This window comes from Ambystoma mexicanum, chromosome 1q (assembly GCF_040938575.1).
Source record: "Ambystoma mexicanum isolate Mex_15411 chromosome 1q, UKY_AmexF1_1, whole genome shotgun sequence".
Taxonomy (NCBI): domain Eukaryota; kingdom Metazoa; phylum Chordata; class Amphibia; order Caudata; family Ambystomatidae; genus Ambystoma; species Ambystoma mexicanum.
Genome location: NC_090922.1, coordinates 1,546,495,894 through 1,546,517,037, shown reverse-complemented (window position 1 = coordinate 1,546,517,037; position 21,144 = coordinate 1,546,495,894). Strand labels below are relative to the sequence as shown.

The window sequence follows — 21,144 nt, the reverse complement described above, 5'->3', positions numbered from 1 at the left end:
TACCAACTCCCTCTCTCCTCAGAGAGCAGACCAGCAGAGAGCAGCCACCCAAATGTCAGAGCCTCACCTCTCATTATACTGTTCAATTACGTATTCATATCCATGGTTACATGTCTCGCTAAGCTAAAATGCCTCTCTTTCTGTCCGTCAGAATTTCTAAATATGAGCAGTGCCTAAAAGCCCCTATGGGGGCTCGAATGGGAATGAGGAAGGACCAGGCCCGGGCCCTCCATACTCTGAATGGCCCGGTATTTCCCCATTCAGGGAACCCGGACCCGATTTTGGAGGCAGCCATGGCTACCTCCAAAGTCATAATGAGGCCCTATATCTCTTTCACAGGTGTCAAGGTGTCAACATCCTTCATTTCATACATTTCCAGTGTATTGGTCATGCAGGCCAATTCAGTTACATTTCCAGGTTCTCACTGCATGTCAGTCTGTGATCAAATAAGTTGTAGCCAAACAGAATGTATGTGTGTCCTCATATCTGTGCAGAATTCCAAGTCAGTACAAATCCAGTTCTAATGCAAATATCTCAGCCAAGGAATGTCAACAAAGCATGTCAACAAAGCGAGTGTTCACAAATGGGTCACAAATGTGTTCAACGAGCATATATATGTTCAGCAAACATGTGCATGGGCATCAAAGCATAGCCCAAAGCAGAAAGTAGTTCCAGCTGCAAACGGAACACAAGTGTGTGTCCTGCAAACGGACAATTTCAGCTACAAATTCCAGAGCCTCACTGCTGCAAGCTCTTCTCACAACAGGTGACTGATCTTTTCTTCAAAGCAATCCCTGCTCACTGCTGCAAGTTTTCTTCGTTGATGTCTCAACTTTCCCTATTCCAAAGCTTTCCCTAGTCTATCCTCTTTTGATACCGATGTATCATTCACGTGGCTCTCATTCAGAGTGTTGCAAAACAATGCAGATGGCAACTCTCCATTGGCAATTCCATGCAATTTCACATAGGCCCTTCACAAAGGCCAAAACTCCAGATTCAAATTCTCTCCTTCCTTGCCAGGTCATGTTATGTTAATGCCAGTTGTTGCCGTGCCATGCTAGTATTCCAGTTCATGCCATGCTAGTCCCTGCTCTTCTCATGAGGGACCATCCGACATAAGGATGGGGTGGAGATGCATGAGGATAGGGTGGAGAGGCACAGGGATTGCTACTGAAAGTATGTTGTTCTAGAGACAGAGACCGTGGGCCTAAATGATCCTAATAAAGAAATGTAGCCCATTCGGCATGGGACATTTCACCCAACACATCTATAATTTCCTGTTCATTGGAGGTGTCTTTTGCAGCGTCCTCCATAATTTAAGACGTCTCTATTTCAAGTGGCAGCAGTCTGGCCTCGGTGGGCAAGTGTGAGACACCAGTCTAGCACAGCATGGCAGAAGGCAGCAAATAAGAAAACCTATCATTGCAAAGGCAGCAAATATAACAACAATTAAAATACCATGTAGATTGGAAGAGCCCAGTGAACCAAAAGGGTTTGAAAGCAGTGAAAGAGATCAGTGTGTGTGGAACAAATTTGGGCAGTACCTTAGGAGGTAACGTATTGGTGTAGCTGGGGTAGAAGAATCCCTGGTTAAAGGGATGGGTCATATTGGCACAAGAAGAGTCATTCATTAGGAGGTCATAACATCATTCAGCAAGATTGAACTGGACAGGGATGAAGGTAATCCCCCCACTGGCGTACATAGGAGTGTGGGAGCAAACATTGCAATCAGAGGCATTCATTAGGTCAGCGTAGGCCCAAGAGACGTTGCGGAAAGGTGTAGGTGTTTGGGTGTAGGAAGGTGGATGTAGGGTGAGGCAGAACAAATACCAGGAAATGAACAGCAACATGGTGCGAATACTTCACATATACTCGTGCAACAGCAGCACTATTCCTAGCTGCAGCAGTGCAACCCTACGGAGATTGGGGCCTTATGCCCAAAAGTTACACAGAGGGTCAGTCGTTACAGTACACGGGAGACAGGAGGGACGATGATGCAAAAGTTCAAGATCCGTGCCAGGATGACGATGACAGATGCGTAGAGCTGGAAAAAATCAGTTGCGGCGCTGGGAACACTCAGCTGGCCTACAAAAAAAACCTTATGCAACTACACTCCAGGTGCAAAGCATTATTGTGATTTTTCAAATTACATTTAAATGAGAATGTAGGGTCTGTAATAGAATTATTATTATTATTATTATTGTGATCAGCTGTTTAATTAACTGATGATACTTTATGATCTGTATTCATTTATGAAGTGTAAATTGTAATGAGTTCATTTTTAATTTGTTCACTTGATGATTTATGACACTTAAAAAGTATTGTGAGTTGAAGTCTTAAACACACCTCTGGGATTAGTCCTTGATCGGGTGTTGAAAAAAATCACGTTTTGTGATATATGCAAAATTGGAAAATTGAACTTAAAAGTAAAGGATGGTCACCACGCTACTTAAAACAAATAAAAACGCCTGTGTTACATGAAGCAGTTTATTCCAAAGATTTAACATATACATGGAGGTACTACTAACAATGTATTATTGCATATAAGCTGAAGTTCAATATTCTTTTAATCAGCATTTCATTCAGTTCATGAACATAGGTGAGTAAGGTTTACATTCGACGTGTCAGATTATCCAGGACTAATTTCATTTTGTAAACATTTGTGTTCACTCTTCCTTCTTGTAATTCAGAGATAATGGCTATAATATCATTACACCCACAACACTTTAATTGTAGACCGAAAGGCACCATTTCATTTCCAAATGGGCATGTGGTTTATTGTCTCACAGCTCTGTGAATAATTCTATTCTATTTGCACTTTCTACTCTATTCATAAAATGTTACCTTTTTTTAATTCATTAAATTATATGTGAATGTGACACTTGCCATCTATTCCATGCTCTTCACACCAAACCAATATCTATTAAAACTGGGCTTTGTGAGTGGACATGCATCCTCCCTTATGTAATTGTATCTCCACATGCTGACACCAGGCCAGGCAACTATCTACTAATCGTGCGTGCTCCAATAGAGATAGGCAATAGTATAAAACAGTAGACGGGAGCTGGGGCAGAAAGGTGTCCACAGAGATAAGCAATAGTGTAATACACTAGAGGGGATCCTGAAGAGAATAGTGTTCCACTAGAGATAGGCAATAGTGTAATGCACTCGAGGGGGCCCTGAGGAGAAGAGTGTTGCACTAGGAATAGGCAATAGTGTAATACACTAGAGGAGAGCTGGGGAAGAAAGGTGTTTCACTAGAGATAGGCAAAAGTGTAATACATTAGAGGGTGTCCTGAGGAGAAGAGTGTTCCTCTAGAGCAGTGGTATTCAAACTGTGGGTCGCGACCCCCTAGGGGTCCGCGGGTGCATCCCAGGGGGGCCCTGAGAGCTCAGCATGAAAAAAGATTTTTTTTTTTTTTTTTTTTTAGATTGGAAGAAATGGGCAGGGGTGGCCCACATGGGCGGGCTGAAGCATGAAACTGTCTCAGGCAACAATGAAAAAGTGGCCCACAGTTGTAAATGGATATTCATTCCTTTAGTCACAGACTGGGCCTCATTACTACTATGGCGGACCAGTAACAACGGTGCTGGTAAGCTACCGGCACCGTTGCTACCGTTCCGCCATAGTAAGAGTTGTGCTAGTGGGTGCTTGACAGCCCCCGCCAGGTCTGACCTCAGCTCGTCGGATGCACCAGCACTGTTATTAACGGTGCCGGTGCATCCGAGCTCCCCATTCCCATTTGAGCCATATGGGGCTCAAATGGGAATTGGGATCTACCGGCACCTTCGAAAGGGCAATTATCATGTCCGCCTAACTCGGCATGACCTAGTAATTGCCCATTCGCGGGTGCCAGACCCGGATGCAACTCCAGTGGCAGCCGTGCCGGTTTTACCGGCACAGCTACCGCCAGAGTAGTTATGAAGCCCACTGTTTCAATAGTACCCAAAGGGGTGCTTTGTGTTAAAATGTAAGTAAATTGTGATATATTCAGCAACAATGGTCAACATTACTAACTGCATAGTTAAGTAACTCATCAAAATGGTCCACATTGGCCAAAATGGTGGCCCATTTTGATTGGCCCAAACTAGCATTTTACATTTTTGGTACAGGCATTGCCCTATAGGCCTGTCCGAGCCTGGCGGCTCATCCATAATGGCAAGAGGCGCCCACCCAGTGGCCCCTCACCCATTATGGAGGAGCTAAGGAGCCAGCCCAGTGAAACAGTGAGCACTCCCTCAGCTGCTTTATCCAGCTAATGGAGTGCTCCTGGGCTGGCTGAACTGTCAAAGGGAAACACTGTTTCCCTTTGACAGTTCAGTTTAGTTCCCCAGCCGCACATGCTCACTGAGCCATGCAAGTGCTGGGGCGTTTTGCTTCGCCAGCATTGCATAGCTCATTGGAAATGCTGGCTGGGGCACTGCATGTCTGTATGTCCGAGGGGGAGCTCCTGCGCCTCCTCGCACATACGGACAGAGCAGCTGGAGCAGGCCGTTTCAGCACCCACACACAGGCCAATGCAGAAGGTACGTTTATGTTCATTGTTTTTATTTAAACATGTGTATGGATGCGTTATGAGTGAGTGTATGGTGATGGATGCTCATGTGAATGATAGAGTGATTGCTGTATGAATGTGCAGCGCCTTGCATATACACATAATCATGTTCATTGTGTTAGGACCAGTGGGGCCCAGGGGACAGGGATGGTATCTTTTTACCGGACATCTATCATTCAAAACCCTCTGCCTTGTCCACAAGGCTTTCTGGGGCCTGGGTCCAAAATACCTTCAGCTATTCCTCCGCAAATACCTCCCCTCTTGAGCTCTTCACTCCTCTACCTCCAACTCCCTCAGGGTCAGTCGTTTATCAAAGAAACGAGCTGGGGGTAGATCTCCGTCTTCGGCTGGGGCCTCCCTCTGGAACAGCACCCTGCCACTCTAAAACTTGAGGAGAACCATCTTTATTCCTGCACTTATCAGACCTACCCTGTCTGCTGCCTTAAACGTAGCACTTGCAAATTGCTGGCTGCACTACCACTGTTTGTTGCCTTTATTATTTATTTATTGTTATTTATCTGTTTCTCCTCTGCTTCGCACTTTCCACTTCTCCCCCCTTCCATGCACTTTTCCCGTCACACTTGCGCGTTCTCAATGTCACTGGGCCTAGTAAGATCGCTGTTTTATTCTCCTCTGTTCCCCTCCCTTGCCTTGTCACGCTCTGAAACACTTGTGTACGAGCGCGATAGAAATAAAATATCAATGCCTGCCCCCTGGACTCCCAGCAACAATTGCAAACTGTTTGGCTATTTACCCATTTTTTGTTAAAAGTATGCTCTACAATGCAACATTTTAACCTATTATTTAAAAAAAAATTCACAGGGGGAAACCCCCCCCGAACCTCCCCTTAATGCCCCTCCACTTAAAAAAAGATTCACCAGCCGCCACTGGCCCTCAGACTGTGTTGGGAACGGGATGGGGGAACCGAGGGACTATGGTGGGAGCACAATGGGCGGGAACCATGGGATAGTGATGGGAGCAGAGTGGGGAGAGCCCTGGGTGTGTGATGGGGTGGGGTGGGGAGAGACCAGCGACTGGGTAGGAGTGGGATGAGGGAGCCCAGCGACTTTGATGGGAGCAGGTGACGGCGCGCAATATATACTGTCCATTTGGCATTTCTGGGGGGTCCCGACCTGCCCAAATTTTGCTCAGGGGGGCCCTGGCCAAAAAAGTTTGAAGACCACTGCTCTAGAGATAGGCAATCGTGCAATACACTAGAGGAGAGCTGGGGGAGAAAGGTGTTTCACTAGAGATAGGCAATAGTGTAATACACTAGAGGGGGTCCTGAGGAGAACAGTGTTCCACTAGGAATAGGCAATAGTGTAATACACTAGAGGAGAGCTGGGGAAGAAAGGTGTTTCACTAGAGATAGGCAATAGTGTAATACACTAGAGGGGGTCCTGAGGAGAAGAGTGTTCCACTAGGAATAGGCAATAGTGTAATACACTAGAGGGGAGCTGGGGAAGAAAGATGTTTCACTAGAGATAGGCAAGAAAGGTGTTTCACTAGAGATAGGCAATAGTGTAATACACTAGAGGGGAGCTGGGGAAGAAAGGTGTCCACAGAGATAGGCAATAGTGTTATACACTGGAGGGGAGCTGGGAAAGAGTGTTCCACTAGGAATAGGCAATAGTGTAATACACTAGAGGAGAGCTGGGGAAGAAAGGTGTTTCACTAGAGATAGGCAATAGTGTAATACACTAGAGGGGGTCCTGAGGAGAAGAGTGTTCCACTAGGAATAGGCAATAGTGTAATACACTAGAGGAGAGCTGGGGAAGAAAGGTGTTTCACTAGAGATAGACAATAGTGTAAGACACTAGAGGGACTCCTGAGGAGAAGAGTGTTCCACTAGAGATTGGCAATAGTGTAATACACTAGAGGGGGTCCTGAGGTGAAGAGTTTCCACTAGGGAAAGGCAATAGTGTAATACACTAGACGTGGTTCTGAGGAGAAGAGTGTTCCACTAGAGATAGACAATAGTGTAAGACACTAGAGGGGTGCTGGAGAAGAATGGTGTTGCACTAGAGATAGGCAATAGTGTAAAACACTAGATGGGATCCTGAAAAGACTGTAGTGCTGTACAATTTTCTGCAAAAATGGAACACTGCAGCGTTCAGCGAGGAGGGTGTTCCAGGTGTGGCATTCATGGAAACAGACTCTGGAGTAATATTGGAAATTCCAGTTTTATGGATTCCATTCCTTGTCCCATGTGATGTGCCAAGCTTAGTCTAATTAGCCATGTGAGAATAAAACGTTCTCCTACTGTGTTAAGGAGAGCTCTATTTGGAAAGTTGTAATCCATATGCTTTGATGTTGAAAGTTAAACTACTTTATAGGGGTGTTCTCGTTTTCTCGTTGCCAATAGAGGCACTTTTTAAAGTAATAGAGACATTCTACCTCTTTGTAATTCACGCTTCACTACACAATTCATGTAAAATAAAATATGCATTTGTTCATTACAGATTCTGTACAAATCATGGAACAGTTTCCCCCCATATATCCAATGAGGGCCTATAGTCATTGATTTAACTACTGACTCTTTAAGCTTTTTCAAAATGTTGGTGCCCCTTAATTTAGGCAAAGTGTTCCATCGGATGGGTACCTTAAGACAGAAGCTACAGTCTCCTTTTGGAATCTTCCAGAATGGATCAATTTCAAACAGCAGTGATTTAACTAACCTGCCACTGTGTGTGTGCCAAAGGAAACTGGGAACAGCTGTGGAGGCAGGCTCATCATAGATTTAGTCACTAGCCATGCCAAACTCTGTCCCATTAAAGAATCACCACTTCCTCTCTGAATCTTCCATTGCAGAGGACATTTCACCACCTGCACGTCCTCCCTCCAGGTGGATAAAAACCTCCTGTGTACAGAAGTATTTCCCATATTAGGTACACTGAAATGGATACTCACGTTTATGTTTACTCTGGTGCCTAATAAGGTTACTGCTCAGATTGAAGCTTTCCCCACATTCAGTGCACATATGAGGGGTTTTTCACCTGTATGTGTTCTCTGGTGCATAGTAAGATTTCTCTTCTCAGCAAACCCTTTCCCACATTCAGTGCACTCATGAGGTTTCTCACCTGTATGTGTTCTCTGGTGGCTATTAAGGTCTCCCTTCTGAGAAAACCCTTTCCCACATTCTGTGCACTCATGAGGTTTCTCTCCTGTATGTGTTCTCTGGTGGGTAGTAAGATGTCCCTTGCGAGCAAACCCTTTCCCACATTCAGTGCAGTCATGAGATTTCTCAAATGTATGTGTTCTCTGGTGGCTAATAAGATGTTCCTTCTGAGCAAACCCTTTCCTACATTCAGTGCACACATGAGGTTTCTCACCTGTATGTATTCTCTGGTGGCGAGTAAGATGTCCCTCATCAGGAAACCCTTTCCCACATTCACTACACACATGAGGTTTCTCACCTGTATGTGTTCTCTGGTGGTTGATAAGACCTCCCTTCTGAGCAAACCTTTTTCCACATTCTGTGCACTCATGAGGTTTCTCACCTGTATGTATTCTCTGGTGGATAATAAGACTTGCTCTCTGCGCAAATCCTTTTCCGCATTCAGTGCATTCATGAGGTTTCTCAAATGTATGTGTTCTCTGGTGGACCATTAGATGTTCCTTCTGAGCAAACCCTTTCCCACATTCAGTGCACACATGAGGTTTGACACCTGTGTGTGTTCTCTGGTGGCGAGTAAGATGTCCCTCATCAGGGAACCCTTTGCCACATTCAGTGCAGACATGGGTTTTTTCGCCTGTATGTGTCCTCTGATGGTTAATAAGACCTCCCCTGCTAGAAAACCCTTTCCCACATTCAATGCACAAATGAGGTTTCTCACCTGTATGTGTTCTCTGGTGGATAGTCAGATTTCCTGTGTTAGTAAACCCTTTCCCACATTCAAAGCACACATGCGGTTTCTCACCGGTATGTGTTCTCTGATGGATAGTAAGATCTGATTTTTGAGAAAACCCTTTTCCACATTTAGTGCACTCATAAGGTTTCTCAAATGTATGTATTCTCTGGTGCCTAATAAGATGCCCCGTCTGAGCAAACCCTTTCCCACATTCAGTGCACACATGAGGTCTCTCACCTGTATGTTTTCTATGGTGGCGAGTAAGATGTCCCTCATCAGGAAACCCTTTCCCACATTCACTGCACACATGAGGTTTCTCACCTGTATGTGTTCTCTGGTGGTTAATAAGACCTCCCTTCTTAGCAAACCCTTTTCCACATTCAATGCACACATTAGGTTTTTCACCTGTATGTATTCTCCAGTGGATAGTAAGATCTCCCTTCTGGGCAAACCCTTTCCCACATTCAGTGCACTCATGAGGTTTCTCACCTGTATGTGTTCTCTGGTGGCTAATAAGATGTCCCTTCCTAGCAAACCCTTTCCCACATTCTGTGCACTCATGAGGTTTCTCGCCTGCATGTTTTTTATAGAGGCTAATAAGACGTACCTTCTGAGCAAACCCTTTCCCACATTCACTGCACACATGAGGTTTCCCACCTGTATGTGTTCTCTGGTGGTGAGTAAGATGTCCCTCATCAGGAAACCCTTTCCGACATTCAGTGCACACATGAGGTATCTGGTCTGTATGTACTTGTGGTTGGCAGATAAGTGTACCATGCGAATGGACATTATTCTCAAATTCAGTGCACTGATAAGGGTTTTCACCTATATCTTCATGTGGGCAATACATATGTTCTTCAGATGGCAAAAGTCTCCACATTCTGTACACATGAAGGGTAAATCGCCAGTTTCTTTTGTCAGGTGAACCTTTTTCACTGAACCTTCCTCAAATTCAGGGCACAGGTGAGCTTTTTCATCTGTAGATCATTTCTGAAGACAAACAAGCTTTTTCCTCTGACTGAACCTTTTAAAATATGCAGCGCACAGTTACTGTTATTTTGAATGTAATGGTGTTTCAAAACAATTCTTTAAACAAACTAGCCTTAGATTCAAAAAGTATATAATCAAGCACTCGTATGTGTTCTGTCCGAAATAACTGGCAAAACCAAAAGCCATGTCTTACTGCACATCAAGCACTGTTGCCATCATTGTCAAACGCTGTTGGTATCATTATTAAACACTGTTGCCATCATTATCAAACACTGTTGCCATCCTTAGCAAGCACTGTTGCCATCATTATCAAGCACTGTTGCCATCATTATCAAGCACTGTTGCCATTATTAACAAGCACTGTTGCTATCATTATCAAGCACTGTTGCCATCATCATCAAGCACTGTTGCCATCATCATCAAGCACTGTTGCTATCATTATTAAGCACTGTTGCCATCATTAGTCTGTAATGCTTGTTTGAAGCTTTGACGTTAATTAGTCCAGAGAATTTAGCAATCACTGTTGTTGGATGTTCTGGGCCATCAATCACCTATTGAAGTAAAAGGAGAAGCACATTATTAGTTTCAACACGTTCACAATCGCATGCATCACATGTAACAGGCAGACGGGTTCTCAGTAATATCATTGTGCATTAGTTAATTACTCACATAGTAACTAACACGACTTTGACTACTAGAGTGCCATATGTCGGGGACAGGCACCCCGATAGCTGGCAGGGTCGTGTTGCTTCAATGATAACATGTCATGTAACAGAGATGACAGGCAGTAGAAATAGTGTTTTTTATTTATTCAGAAGATTTCATCATCCAAGAACATAAGGAAAAAAAAAACACAGAGTGGGTGACAAACAGGTTAAGTGGATATGTTAATCATCAGGGCTGTGCATGTACGTTCTACCATGTTAAAACTTCACAAATGACTAAACTGGTGCATTGAAGCTCCCCATTTCCATATGGAAACGATACAGGTAGGCGTTTGACACTAGGTATGCAGTTTTCACCAATCAGACACAGGTCTGACAACTCTACTACGTAATCTACTATGTGATGAGGGGTCACAGGAGTGCTTAATTGCTTTCCGCTCATGTTGAGCACTACTCTGCCATCCCTCCATCATGGGCGCCTTCATTGCAGACACCAGAGTCCCTGTTCAACATCAACAATATGGCTCTGATTGGGCCCAGCTACCTTCTTGTACCCCAATCAGGTGAAGCCGGCAGGCGATGGCTGGCCCACCTCACAAGGTCCACTAGCTAAGGCCCAGTCTGTGCCTGTCCGGGCCTTGGAGGGCCCTCAGGGCCTGTTCATCTCTTCCTCTTCAGCACCTCACCTTCTGGTATGTTTACCTGCTATACAGCCTCAATTTACATGATGCATTGTGTGTTTATGGACATTCAAAGTTGGTGTGTTTACCTGCTCTGCACCCCCCATTTTCATGATGGATTGTGTGTTTTTGGACATTCGAAGTTCCTGTGTTTACCTGCTCTGCAAATTTGGTTATTTTAACATCTTTCCACCCCTCCGTGTACCTGTGTGCCCGGGACCCTACACTCATGCTTTTCCTGCACTATCCTTGCCTCCTAGCTATCCTATCTGTCCCCTCCTTCTCCTCCCACCTCCCCTCCCTTCTCTTGTTCATTGTTAAAGCACTTTCACTATCTAAAATGTTGTAAGGCCTAGTGTGATAATTTTTTTTCGTTCATTTGTCTTCTCTTTTCCCCCACCCCTCTCTCTTTTCTCTATGTTTAGATATTCCAGAAACTACTATTTCCCACATCACATCCAGGCTGACACACCTTGTATACTGACCTGGGTATCATCACCTTAAGGACCAGCAGTGACTACATTGATGCATTTCACATGTTACCTGAAAAACTCCCCTCCCACACAGCTTCAATCAGCGTCTACAAAATATGTGTCCTCTTCCAAGACCATAAAAGTGAATTATACAATAAAGCACCCCTTTTGAGGTTAAGCTCTTTCACACCATGGATGCAAACATTCATAACAAGGGTTCATGTTTCTAGTCACATGTTATTAGCATCTGTGAGAAACCCCAGGGCGTTCTCACTTCTAGACCACAGGGATCCTTTGATCAGCGGGCCAGGGGAGGCACATCACAATTGGATCCCAGCCCTGGGGCTGGACAAGTGAGGGCGGATCACCTGCGCAGGAACTTTGGGGATTACAGGAAGAACACCCTTGGGAGAGACATGGTATTCCCTCCTTTTTCGACACACCCCCACCCAACCTTTCCTCCACCTTTATAGATTATTGGAAGTCTTTTCCTGGTGCCACATCCCCAATCCCAACAGGTACCAACAACAAAGGGAGGCATGGCAGACCCAGGAAAAGGGGAACACAACACCCCATATTTTACAACGAGATTATTACCCTTCCCTTAATTACATTCCACAAACACTAAGAAACACTACAACTCCCATAATTCCTCCTCACTGCTTTTTCCCAAAACCACTGAGATGAAGAAGTCGAAGCCATGAAGATTGCCCATAGGAAATAATGTATCATGGAATCCTATGGGCAACATCCATTTTGTCCTGTTAACAAGGTCAGGCAGAGTCAGGCAGGACTGGACAACGACTGACACACGACTCCTGTTAACTCTCGCAGCCAGTATAAAAGGTGGAGCACCCAGGCACACTGGGAGCAAGCTGGGGATGCTGGAGGAAGCACAGAGGCCAGGAGTGAAGAACCAGAGCTGGAGCAACCCTGAAAGGCCTAAAGCAAGGAGGGCTGCCAAATTACTGAGCATGTGAGTACAGGGGAGGCTGCAATATGATGATCGAGCTCCGACTCCAGGGAGCCAAACCAGGGGCAGCTGGGTTTACCTGGCAGTGCCCAAGACAGAGCTTCCCCTCCCTGTATGCCGTTGTACAGCACTGTAGCCGAAGCTGAAAATATCCTTGTTGCCTTCTGTGCCCTGATAGCCCCAGGTCTAGCGCGCATTATGAGTAATAAAACAAACAAAGAAACTAGTTTGCCAGGCAACTCTTCTTTCATTTGGAGTGCTTCTCTGCTTTCTTCATTAAGTTGATTTAAGTCTAGCATGCCATCTTCGTTAGAAAGATTACATACATTTTTTATGTTAGAATTATGACCTTTGAGTTCAGGAAGAGTTAGGTTTTTAGGCTTCCTACTTGCCTCTTCTTTTAAAGATTTTATATGGGCCTTTCTCCTAAGAGCTCTGTTGTGAAGCCACTTGTCTATGCGTGATAAGTAGTGCTGAGAAGGACTCTCATCGATAAACACAACAGGTGCCTCAGGATCTGCTAGATTATTAACAGACCTCTGGCCTCATTACGAGGTTGGAGGTAACCATGGAGCTATTAGCTCCATGGCTGCCTCCAAACCCATACCAACTCCCTTAGTCCCAGGTTGTGCTGGTTTTGACAGTGGTGCCGAGGATTTATGCGCGCTTTTCTGGGCGCGAATAGACTCGCGATAGAGTCTACTGTTTAGTTGAAGAGGGTGCTGGAAGGGGCTATGGGGGCTGGTAGTAGCCTTGCTGTGGGCTGCTTTGGTTAGAGGGTCATAAAGCCTTGGGAGCCTTGCATGTAATTTGAGGTTCCTTTGGAGGACAGTGCAGGGTGGGGTGATCATGTCAGTAGGTTTATGAGAATTAGGTGGGGGCTCGTGTGCAAGTAAGTTAAGTGGCCTGGTCAGGTATTGGGAATTCATAGTAGAGAGAAGTAATCTTAGTGTCACAGTATAGAGCGTATGGAGATGCATTGTATGCGTGGGCAGGATAGGATTAATGCAGGGTAATTGTTGCTGGTTGGCATGCAGTCGTATAACACCTAGGTGTGAGGAGGCAGCAGTTCGAATGCAGGGCAGTAGCACACCTAAATTCAGTTATAGCACTGCATATGATCTTGTTGAAAAAGGTTCCTGATCCTTTGAGTAAGATGTTTGCATAGAGCTGGTACATAAGGGCGCCCCTATGGTTTGGGAAGAAGATGAGGTTTGTAAGATTTTTCGGGAAGTGGATTTAGTGAACCCAGTAATACCCTTGAATGTTTCATGTGCATAAATTAAACCTTCCAGTGTATTTAATTTAGCTAGGACGTCAGAAATGGACAATTGTATCTCCCAAGCTCATAGTGTGTGAGACCGTGCCCTTAATCCAGCAGGTTAAGTATACGAGTGAGGACAGCAAATTAGAAATCAAGGTTATTTGGATCTAGGGATGTGTGCAAACTGCCCGTCGAGGTATTAGGTAAATCTTCGTCAATACTAAGAGGCAGCTTAGTGGTCAAGTGACTGTAGCAGTCACGCAGTGCTGGGGAGTCGTCTATGTTATAATTTGCTTCATGAGAGGCAAAGGTCTTTGGTGAGCTAGGCATGGGAGGGAATAAGTTAATTGTACATGGGGTGTCATCATTGCAAGCAAATTCTAATCCATTTACACCTCTATGTCTGGTGTTGTGGAAATGAACCGCATCCACTCCACCTATGGCTGCGACAACCGAGGAGGAAGGTCCAAGAGACAGGCGCACTCTTTTCCACAATTCAGCGATGATGGCAGGGGCTAACATTGAAATATCAGATCTGGATTTGTTGGGATAATCAACAGGAAGAGTAATAGGGTAGGAGTCATATGAAATGCTCTGTTGATTACTCAAACGGTGGTGAATAGCAAACCAAATATCGTGAGCTTCTTTGCAAAGGAGTGTAAAGTATGAATTTGTGCATGCGCAAAGGCTGTTTCCTGGTGAGTTGCCACTTCCCTACGATCCTTACCAATGCTATCATGTAACAATTCTTGTTCAGTAAGAGACCCAGTTGGTTGTGCCATTGCTACTTCGTGTAAATTTATATCATTATTGAGCGTAGCCTCAGCTTGATATGGGAGTGAGCAAGACATTCGGAAAAGTGCTGCACTGCTTATTTTCTTTTTTGTGTGAACAGACCAGAGTCTGTTTACTATTTCCATTTCCTTTTCTGCCTACAAGAGCTCCATTCCTGTCGGAGCCTCGGCGGAGTGAGGCTGAGTGTTCCTTGTGTTTCTAGTGGCACTGGGAGACGGGACCCCACAGTATGGAAGCTCCAGCAACCACGATGACTGGCCTCTCGCATAACGCAAACCAGACCACGATGGTGCTCCCACCACAAACAAGCTCGCAGCTCTGGCTTTGTAATTCAGCCCTGTCATACTCAAACAGATTTTCAAAATGGGCATGAAAGACTTCATGTAACTCAAGCAAGTGTCAGTTTGGGTGGGAGACTTACCGATAGAGGGCGGGAACAAACAAATAATAAAACAAACATGATTTATGCCGCGGACAGACCAATGCGCAACAACAATAACAGTAATAATGTGAGCAAAAGACCTTGCAGTAGGCAGCACGATCCCCTCCTCACGTTAATGAAAATTGCCCCCTCTACTCGCTTGACACCCCCCCTAATCCCAGTCCAATTCTAGATTGGTGCACTGTGAACTGCTAAATGATGGCTTAATTAACTCACTTAAAACACGCCTGGCAGTGGACACAAGTCCAAAGCTGGACACAGGTGGAGTCCTACCGCTCCGGATTATGGCCAGGAGAAAAGCAGAGAGCCGTGCCGGGCTCCAGCAGAATGATGATACGGGTACCTCGGGAAAGTGCCCGGATGAAAGATGCCTAAGTACAACAAAAGGAGTGCATTGCCTTGCTCTTTGCCCCATTTAAAACGAGGCAAGTGAGAAACAACTATCTTTGTAAGAGCTGTCAGCTCTCACACAAGCCAACAAAAAGCAGCAGGCTGTGGGAAGAACAGAGGACCTAATAACGGAGCAGCTGATAATAGACATCAGCTGCCAATCCAAGCCAGACAAACAAGCCGGCCCTGAGCTCATCTGTCAACAACCTCACTTGCCCTATGAGGAAGTCTTCATACCAACCCAATTTGATATAACTCAACTTCTGAATCCAAAGACCAAGGGGCAACGTGTGGAGTTGCCTTACGTAAATGAAGCTGAGACCCCAAATAGACTGCGCAACTCACTCGCAGTTGCGGATCAACTCTTGAGAGATCTGACCTCAATTAATGCAAGAATCAATCCCAATAGTCAGTCTGTGGTGACTCCAAGACACCAAGAGCAGTGGAACTTTGTTCGCAATGGCGAACATCACCAAGACGTGAGACAGAGTCGGTATTCCTGAAGGTCCAAATATTGCTGAAAAAGATGTGCGGAAGCAACCAAAGGAAAGTAGATGGATAGAAATTAGCCCTTCACCTCCCGTACTGTGTTTGCAAAAAATAACCACACTCGATAATGAGCCTAATCGGAACACAAGCTGGCGCCTCATTCATGGGCTTAAAAACACAGGGCAAACTCGATCTTCCGACTCTGCCCCTCGACTGAGAAGTCTACATCGAATTCATCTTTTATCAATAGAGAATATCCAAAAGTGAGAAGAACGGCACAAGTGAGAAACCTGAAACTAAAGCAGACACCAGTAACCAACGAGACATATGGAATGGCCCAAAAAGAAAATGACAATCGCAGTAGCGAGGCTCCTTAAAATGTTTGAGCAGCTCAACAACAACAACAACAAAGACAAGAGCACTTTAATTTCCCTGGTCAATTCCAAAATGCTCAAAATAGAAATTGAGCTGAAGGAGATGAAACTCCATATTAGCAGGATAATCAAAGAATTGAAATTTCTACTAACATGCTAAAAGAACAACTAAAAAACAACTCGGATGACCAAAGGCTGCTCGCAAAAATTGCGAGGGATGCTCTGAACATCTTGAAGAGGGATGCTCATGGGAACAGAGAGCAATGTCCTGTAAGATTAGAAGTCCCTAGTGTTGAATAGTGTGCATGGGTCTGATTCCCTGTGCTCCTGCTGCGTCGCAAATCACAATAATCCATAGCAAGGCACACGTGGTAGATACCAACTCGCATCTGACTAAATTTGATTTGCTCAGTCCCGTGTCCAACTCTAGTGAAGAGGTAAATTTGAGTGACGATCCCAAAAATCTTGAACAAACCTCTGAAACAAACAATAGCTTACCAAATAGCACGACGGATACAGCTGGGTCTAACGATGGAGTGGTTGCCACTCTGTCAACCTCCGCCAATGCAGAGGGTGCGAGGACCAACTCAGATTTTAAAAAAAAAATGGTGTCCAGAATCAGCTCAAAGAGTAACAAAAGCTATTTAATCGTCGACAAGAGGACGGTGGAAGCTGAATCTGTAAATCCAGGTGGCCAACGTTGGAAACAGACTAAAAGTAAGAGAAAAACCAAAAACATACCAAGAGGCAAAAATCCAAATGCCAAAAACTTGTGCAAATTTCTAAGAAACATCAAATCCTTGAATGTTACCAGCCAAGCACCTGTCGCTCAAAAGGCACCAGTTGGGAGGGAAAAAGGTGGACCATCCCTCACAAAGCCTACCACAAACATACACACCCTTACTGATGGCAGCCACGCAAGTGTGGCAGAAAGAGACTATGAGATCCCTATGGCAGCGTTGTTAGATTTGTCCACATATGAATCTGACGGTGACGAAAACAATTCGGAAAAGAGCCCGAATCATGATGGGCATATCAACTTATGTTCCGACTCCGAAGATGACCCGGAGAGACTCCCTCTTAAGGAAGCCGCTGAAGGCAGTACCAACAGCCAAAAGAATTTGTTTCCTTCCTCGCTCTCCCAATAAACACTCAAACTGTACTTTAAAAACATCCACTGGTACCACGAACACTGATTGCTTTCTAACCATAGCGGAGAGGAGAGCATAGTCTGAAGCAAAGAATCTAGTAATACTGGAAAAATCAAAACCAAAACAAAATTTACAGCCAAGTGTACAAACTCTTCATAAAACATTGGAAGCATTGCTTTTCATCTTGCCAGGGAGTCTAAACAAGAGAAAAGCAGATAAGACAAACGACATGGTTGATGGCTGGAGAGTGGACCGGCGAGTGGTAGCTCCAGCTACTCACCCGAATCCAAACAAAAGAAAAGATAGACTCTAACCATTGCAAATTGTTGGAAAGAAGTTACCCAACAAATGATGGTCTAATCTTAAACAGAAACAATGGGGCTCATTACGAGATTGGCGGTACAGTGTGGACGGTGCCGGTAAGGCACCGGCACCGTCTAAACCGTACCGCCAAATTATGAGTTTTTCTCGCGGGTGCCTGACAGCCCCCTGGCGGGCTGTGCAGCACCCGCGAGCAAAACCCGCATATACACCTGCACTGTTATCAACGGTGCCGGTGCATCCATGCTCCCACTCCCATTCCCCTTCGGTGGCGGCAGCTGCTGACTGATTTGCACATGGCTGGTCCCCTTTTGCAATGGCGCAGACGGGCTAAAAAACGGTGGTGTGGAAGGTTGCCCAGAGCAATTGCCAGTGGTTTAGATTCATTCGAAACCTTCCACCCATCACTTTTGTGGTCAGTTTGTTTCTCCTTGTGAGAGAGGGTATGCCCAGACGTGGGTCCCTTGCTCGCTGCGCCACAGGGAACCAGGCTGCACCTCACTGAGGAGGTCCAACAAGGCCGAAACATGTCTGGGGTTGTTTGGTTTTCTGTGCAGAGGGGACCTGGCCTAGCAGTTCGGGCTGGGCTGCTACCTTCGGTGGCGGCAGCTGCTGACTGATTTGCACATGGCTGGTCCCCTTTTGCAATGGCGCAGACGGGCTAAAAAACGGTGGTGTGGAAGGTTGCCCAGAGCAATTGCCAGTGGTTTAGATTCATTCGAAACCTTCCACCCATCACTTTTGTGGTCAGTTTGTTTCTCCTTGTGAGAGAGGGTATGCCCAGACGTGGGTCCCTTGCTCGCTGCGCCACAGGGAACCAGGCTGCACCTCACTGAGGAGGTCCAACAAGGCCGAAACATGTCTGGGGTTGTTTGGTTTTCTGTGCAGAGGGGACCTGGCCTAGCAGTTCGGGCTGGGCTGCTACCTTCGGTGGTGGCAGCTGCTGACTGATTTGCACATGGCTGGACCCCTTTTGCAATGGCGCAGACGGGCTAAAAAACGGTGGTGTGGAAGGTTGCCCAGAGCAATTGCCAGTGGTTTAGATTCTTTCGAAACCTTCCACCCATCACTTTTGTGGTCAGTTTGTTTCTCCTTGTGAGAGAGGGATTGCCCAGACGTGGGTCCCTTGCTCGCTGCGCCACAGGGAACCAGGCTGCACCTCACTGAGGAGGTCCAACAAGGCCGAAACATGTCTGGGGTTGTTTGGTTTTCTGTGCAGAGGGGACCTGGCCTAGCAGTTCGGGCTGGGCTGCTACCTTTGGTGGCGGCAGCTGCTGACTGATTTGCACATGGCTGGTCCCCTTTTGCAATGGCGCAGACGGGCTAAAAAACGGTGGTGTGGAAGGTTGCCCAGAGCAATTGCCAGTGGTTTAGATTCTTTCGAAACCTTCCACCCATCACTTTTGTGGTCAGTTTGTTTCTCCTTGTGAGAGAGGGATTGCCCAGACGTGGGTCCCTTGCTCGCTGCGCCACAGGGAACCAGGCTGCACCTCACTGAGGAGGTCCAACAAGGCCGAAACATGTCTGGGGTTGTTTGGTTTTCTGTGCAGAGGGGACCTGGCCTAGCAGTTCAGGCTGGGCTGCTACCTTCGGTGGCGGCAGCTGCTGACTGATTTGCACATGGCTGGTCCCCTTTTGCAATGGCGCAGACGTGCTAAAAAACAGTGGTGTGGAAGGCCCAGAGCAATTGCCAGTGGTTTAGATTCATTCGAAACCTTCCACCCATCACTTTTGTGGTCAGTTTGTTTCTCCTTGTGAGAGAGGGTATGCCCAGACGTGGGTCCCTTGCTCGCTGCGCCACAGGGAACCAGGCTGCACCTCACTGAGGAGGTCCAACAAGGCCGAAACATGTCTGGGGTTGTTTGGTTTTCTGTGCAGAGGGGACCTGGCCTAGCAGTTCGGGCTGGGCTGCTACCTTCGGTGGCGGCAGCTGCTGACTGATTTGCACATGGCTGGTCCCCTTTTGCAATGGCGCACACAGGCTAAAAAACCGGTGGTGTGGAAGGTTGCCCAGAGCAATTGCCAGTGGTTTAGATTCATTCGAAACCTTCCACCCATCACTTTTGTGGTCAGTTTGTTTCTCCTTGTGAGAGAGGGTATGCCCAGACGTGGGTCCCTTGCTCGCTGCGCCACAGGGAACCAGGCTGCACCTCACTGAGGAGGTCCAACAAGGCCGAAACATGTCTGGGGTTGTTTGGTTTTCTGTGCAGAGGGGACCTGGCCTAGCAGTTTGGGCTGGGCTGCTACCTTCGGTGGCGGCAGCTGCTGACTGATTTGCACATGGCTGGTCCCCTTTTGCAATGGCGCAGACGGGCTAAAAAACGGTGGTGTGGAAGGTTGCCCAGAGCAATTGCCAGTGGTTTAGATTCATTCGAAACCTTCCACCCATCACTTTTGTGGTCAGCCACGCAAGTGTGGCAGAAAGAGTCTATGAGATCCCTATGGCAGCGTTGTTAGATTTGTCCACATATGAATCTGACGGTGACGAAAACAATTCGGAAAAGAGCCCGAATCATGATGGGCATATCAACTTATGTTCCGACTCCGAAGATGACCTGGAGAGACTCCCTCTTAAGGAAGCCGCTGAAGGCAGTACCAACGGCCAAAAGAATTTGTTTCATTCCTCGCTCTCCCAATAAACACTCAAACTGTACTTTAAAAACATCCACTGGTACCACGAACACTGATCGCTTTCTAACCATAGCGGAGAGGAGAGCATAGTCCGAAGCAAAGAATCTAGTAATACTGGAAAAATCAAAACCAAAACAAAATTTACAGCCAAGTGTACAAACTCTTCATAAAACATTGGAAGCATTGCTTTTCATCTTGCCAGGGAGTCTAAACAAGAGAAAAGCAGATAAGACAAATGACATGGTTGATGACTGGAGAGTGGACCGGCGAGTGGTAGCTCCAGCTACTCACCCGAATCCAAACAAAAGAAAAGATAGACTCTAACCATTGCAAATTGTTGGAAAGAAGTTACCCAACAAATGATGGTCTAATCTTAAACAGAAACAAAGGGGCTCATTACGAGATTGGCGGTACAGTGTGGACGGTGCCGGTAAGGCACCGGCACCGTCTAAACCGTACCGCCAAATTATGAGTTTTTCTCGCGGGTGCCTGAGAGCCCCCTGGCGGGCTGTGCAGCACCAGCGAGCAAAACCCGCATATACACCTGCACCGTTATCAACGGTGCCGGTGCATCCATGCTCCCACTCCCATTCCCCTTTGGGCAGAATGGGGATGGAGAGCCCGGTAATACCGCCACCCACGAATGGGCAATTACCTGCCCATTAAACTCGTAATGGGCCGGTAATTGCCCATTCACGGCTGGTGGTGCCGGTACCACCAAACTCGTAATGATGACCAATGTCTTGAGTCTTCTCCACCACATACCACATCTGCGATCCAGATCATCAAATGATCTTAATACTGTGGAATTCATCAGAGAAATGGCGTTCGATCGCGATTACTACATATTCATTGTAAAGTAATACGCGACACTCTCTTGAACGGAACATCTGACCTAAATTCTCTGGGCTTCAATTTAAGGGAAGTGAGCAAAGAAATTCAATTGAATAAACCCACTAAATGCTTAAAATGGGCCATGAAGGACCTCAGTGGTCCTACTCCGCGATCTGAAAGATCCAAGAAAGATCTTGAATACAGACTCCAAACAATGGATGACCAAGCAATCGCAGTGAACGATGAAGACTCACTTCCTGGCAAT

At 46.1% G+C, this 21,144-nt stretch overlaps 1 pseudogene; it reads right to left on the bottom strand.

Moving 5' to 3' along the window:
- Positions 1 to 4,500: 4,500 nt before the first annotated feature.
- Positions 4,501 to 21,144, bottom strand: part of LOC138551770 (zinc finger protein 84-like) — a 94,994-nt pseudogene continuing 78,350 nt past the window's right edge.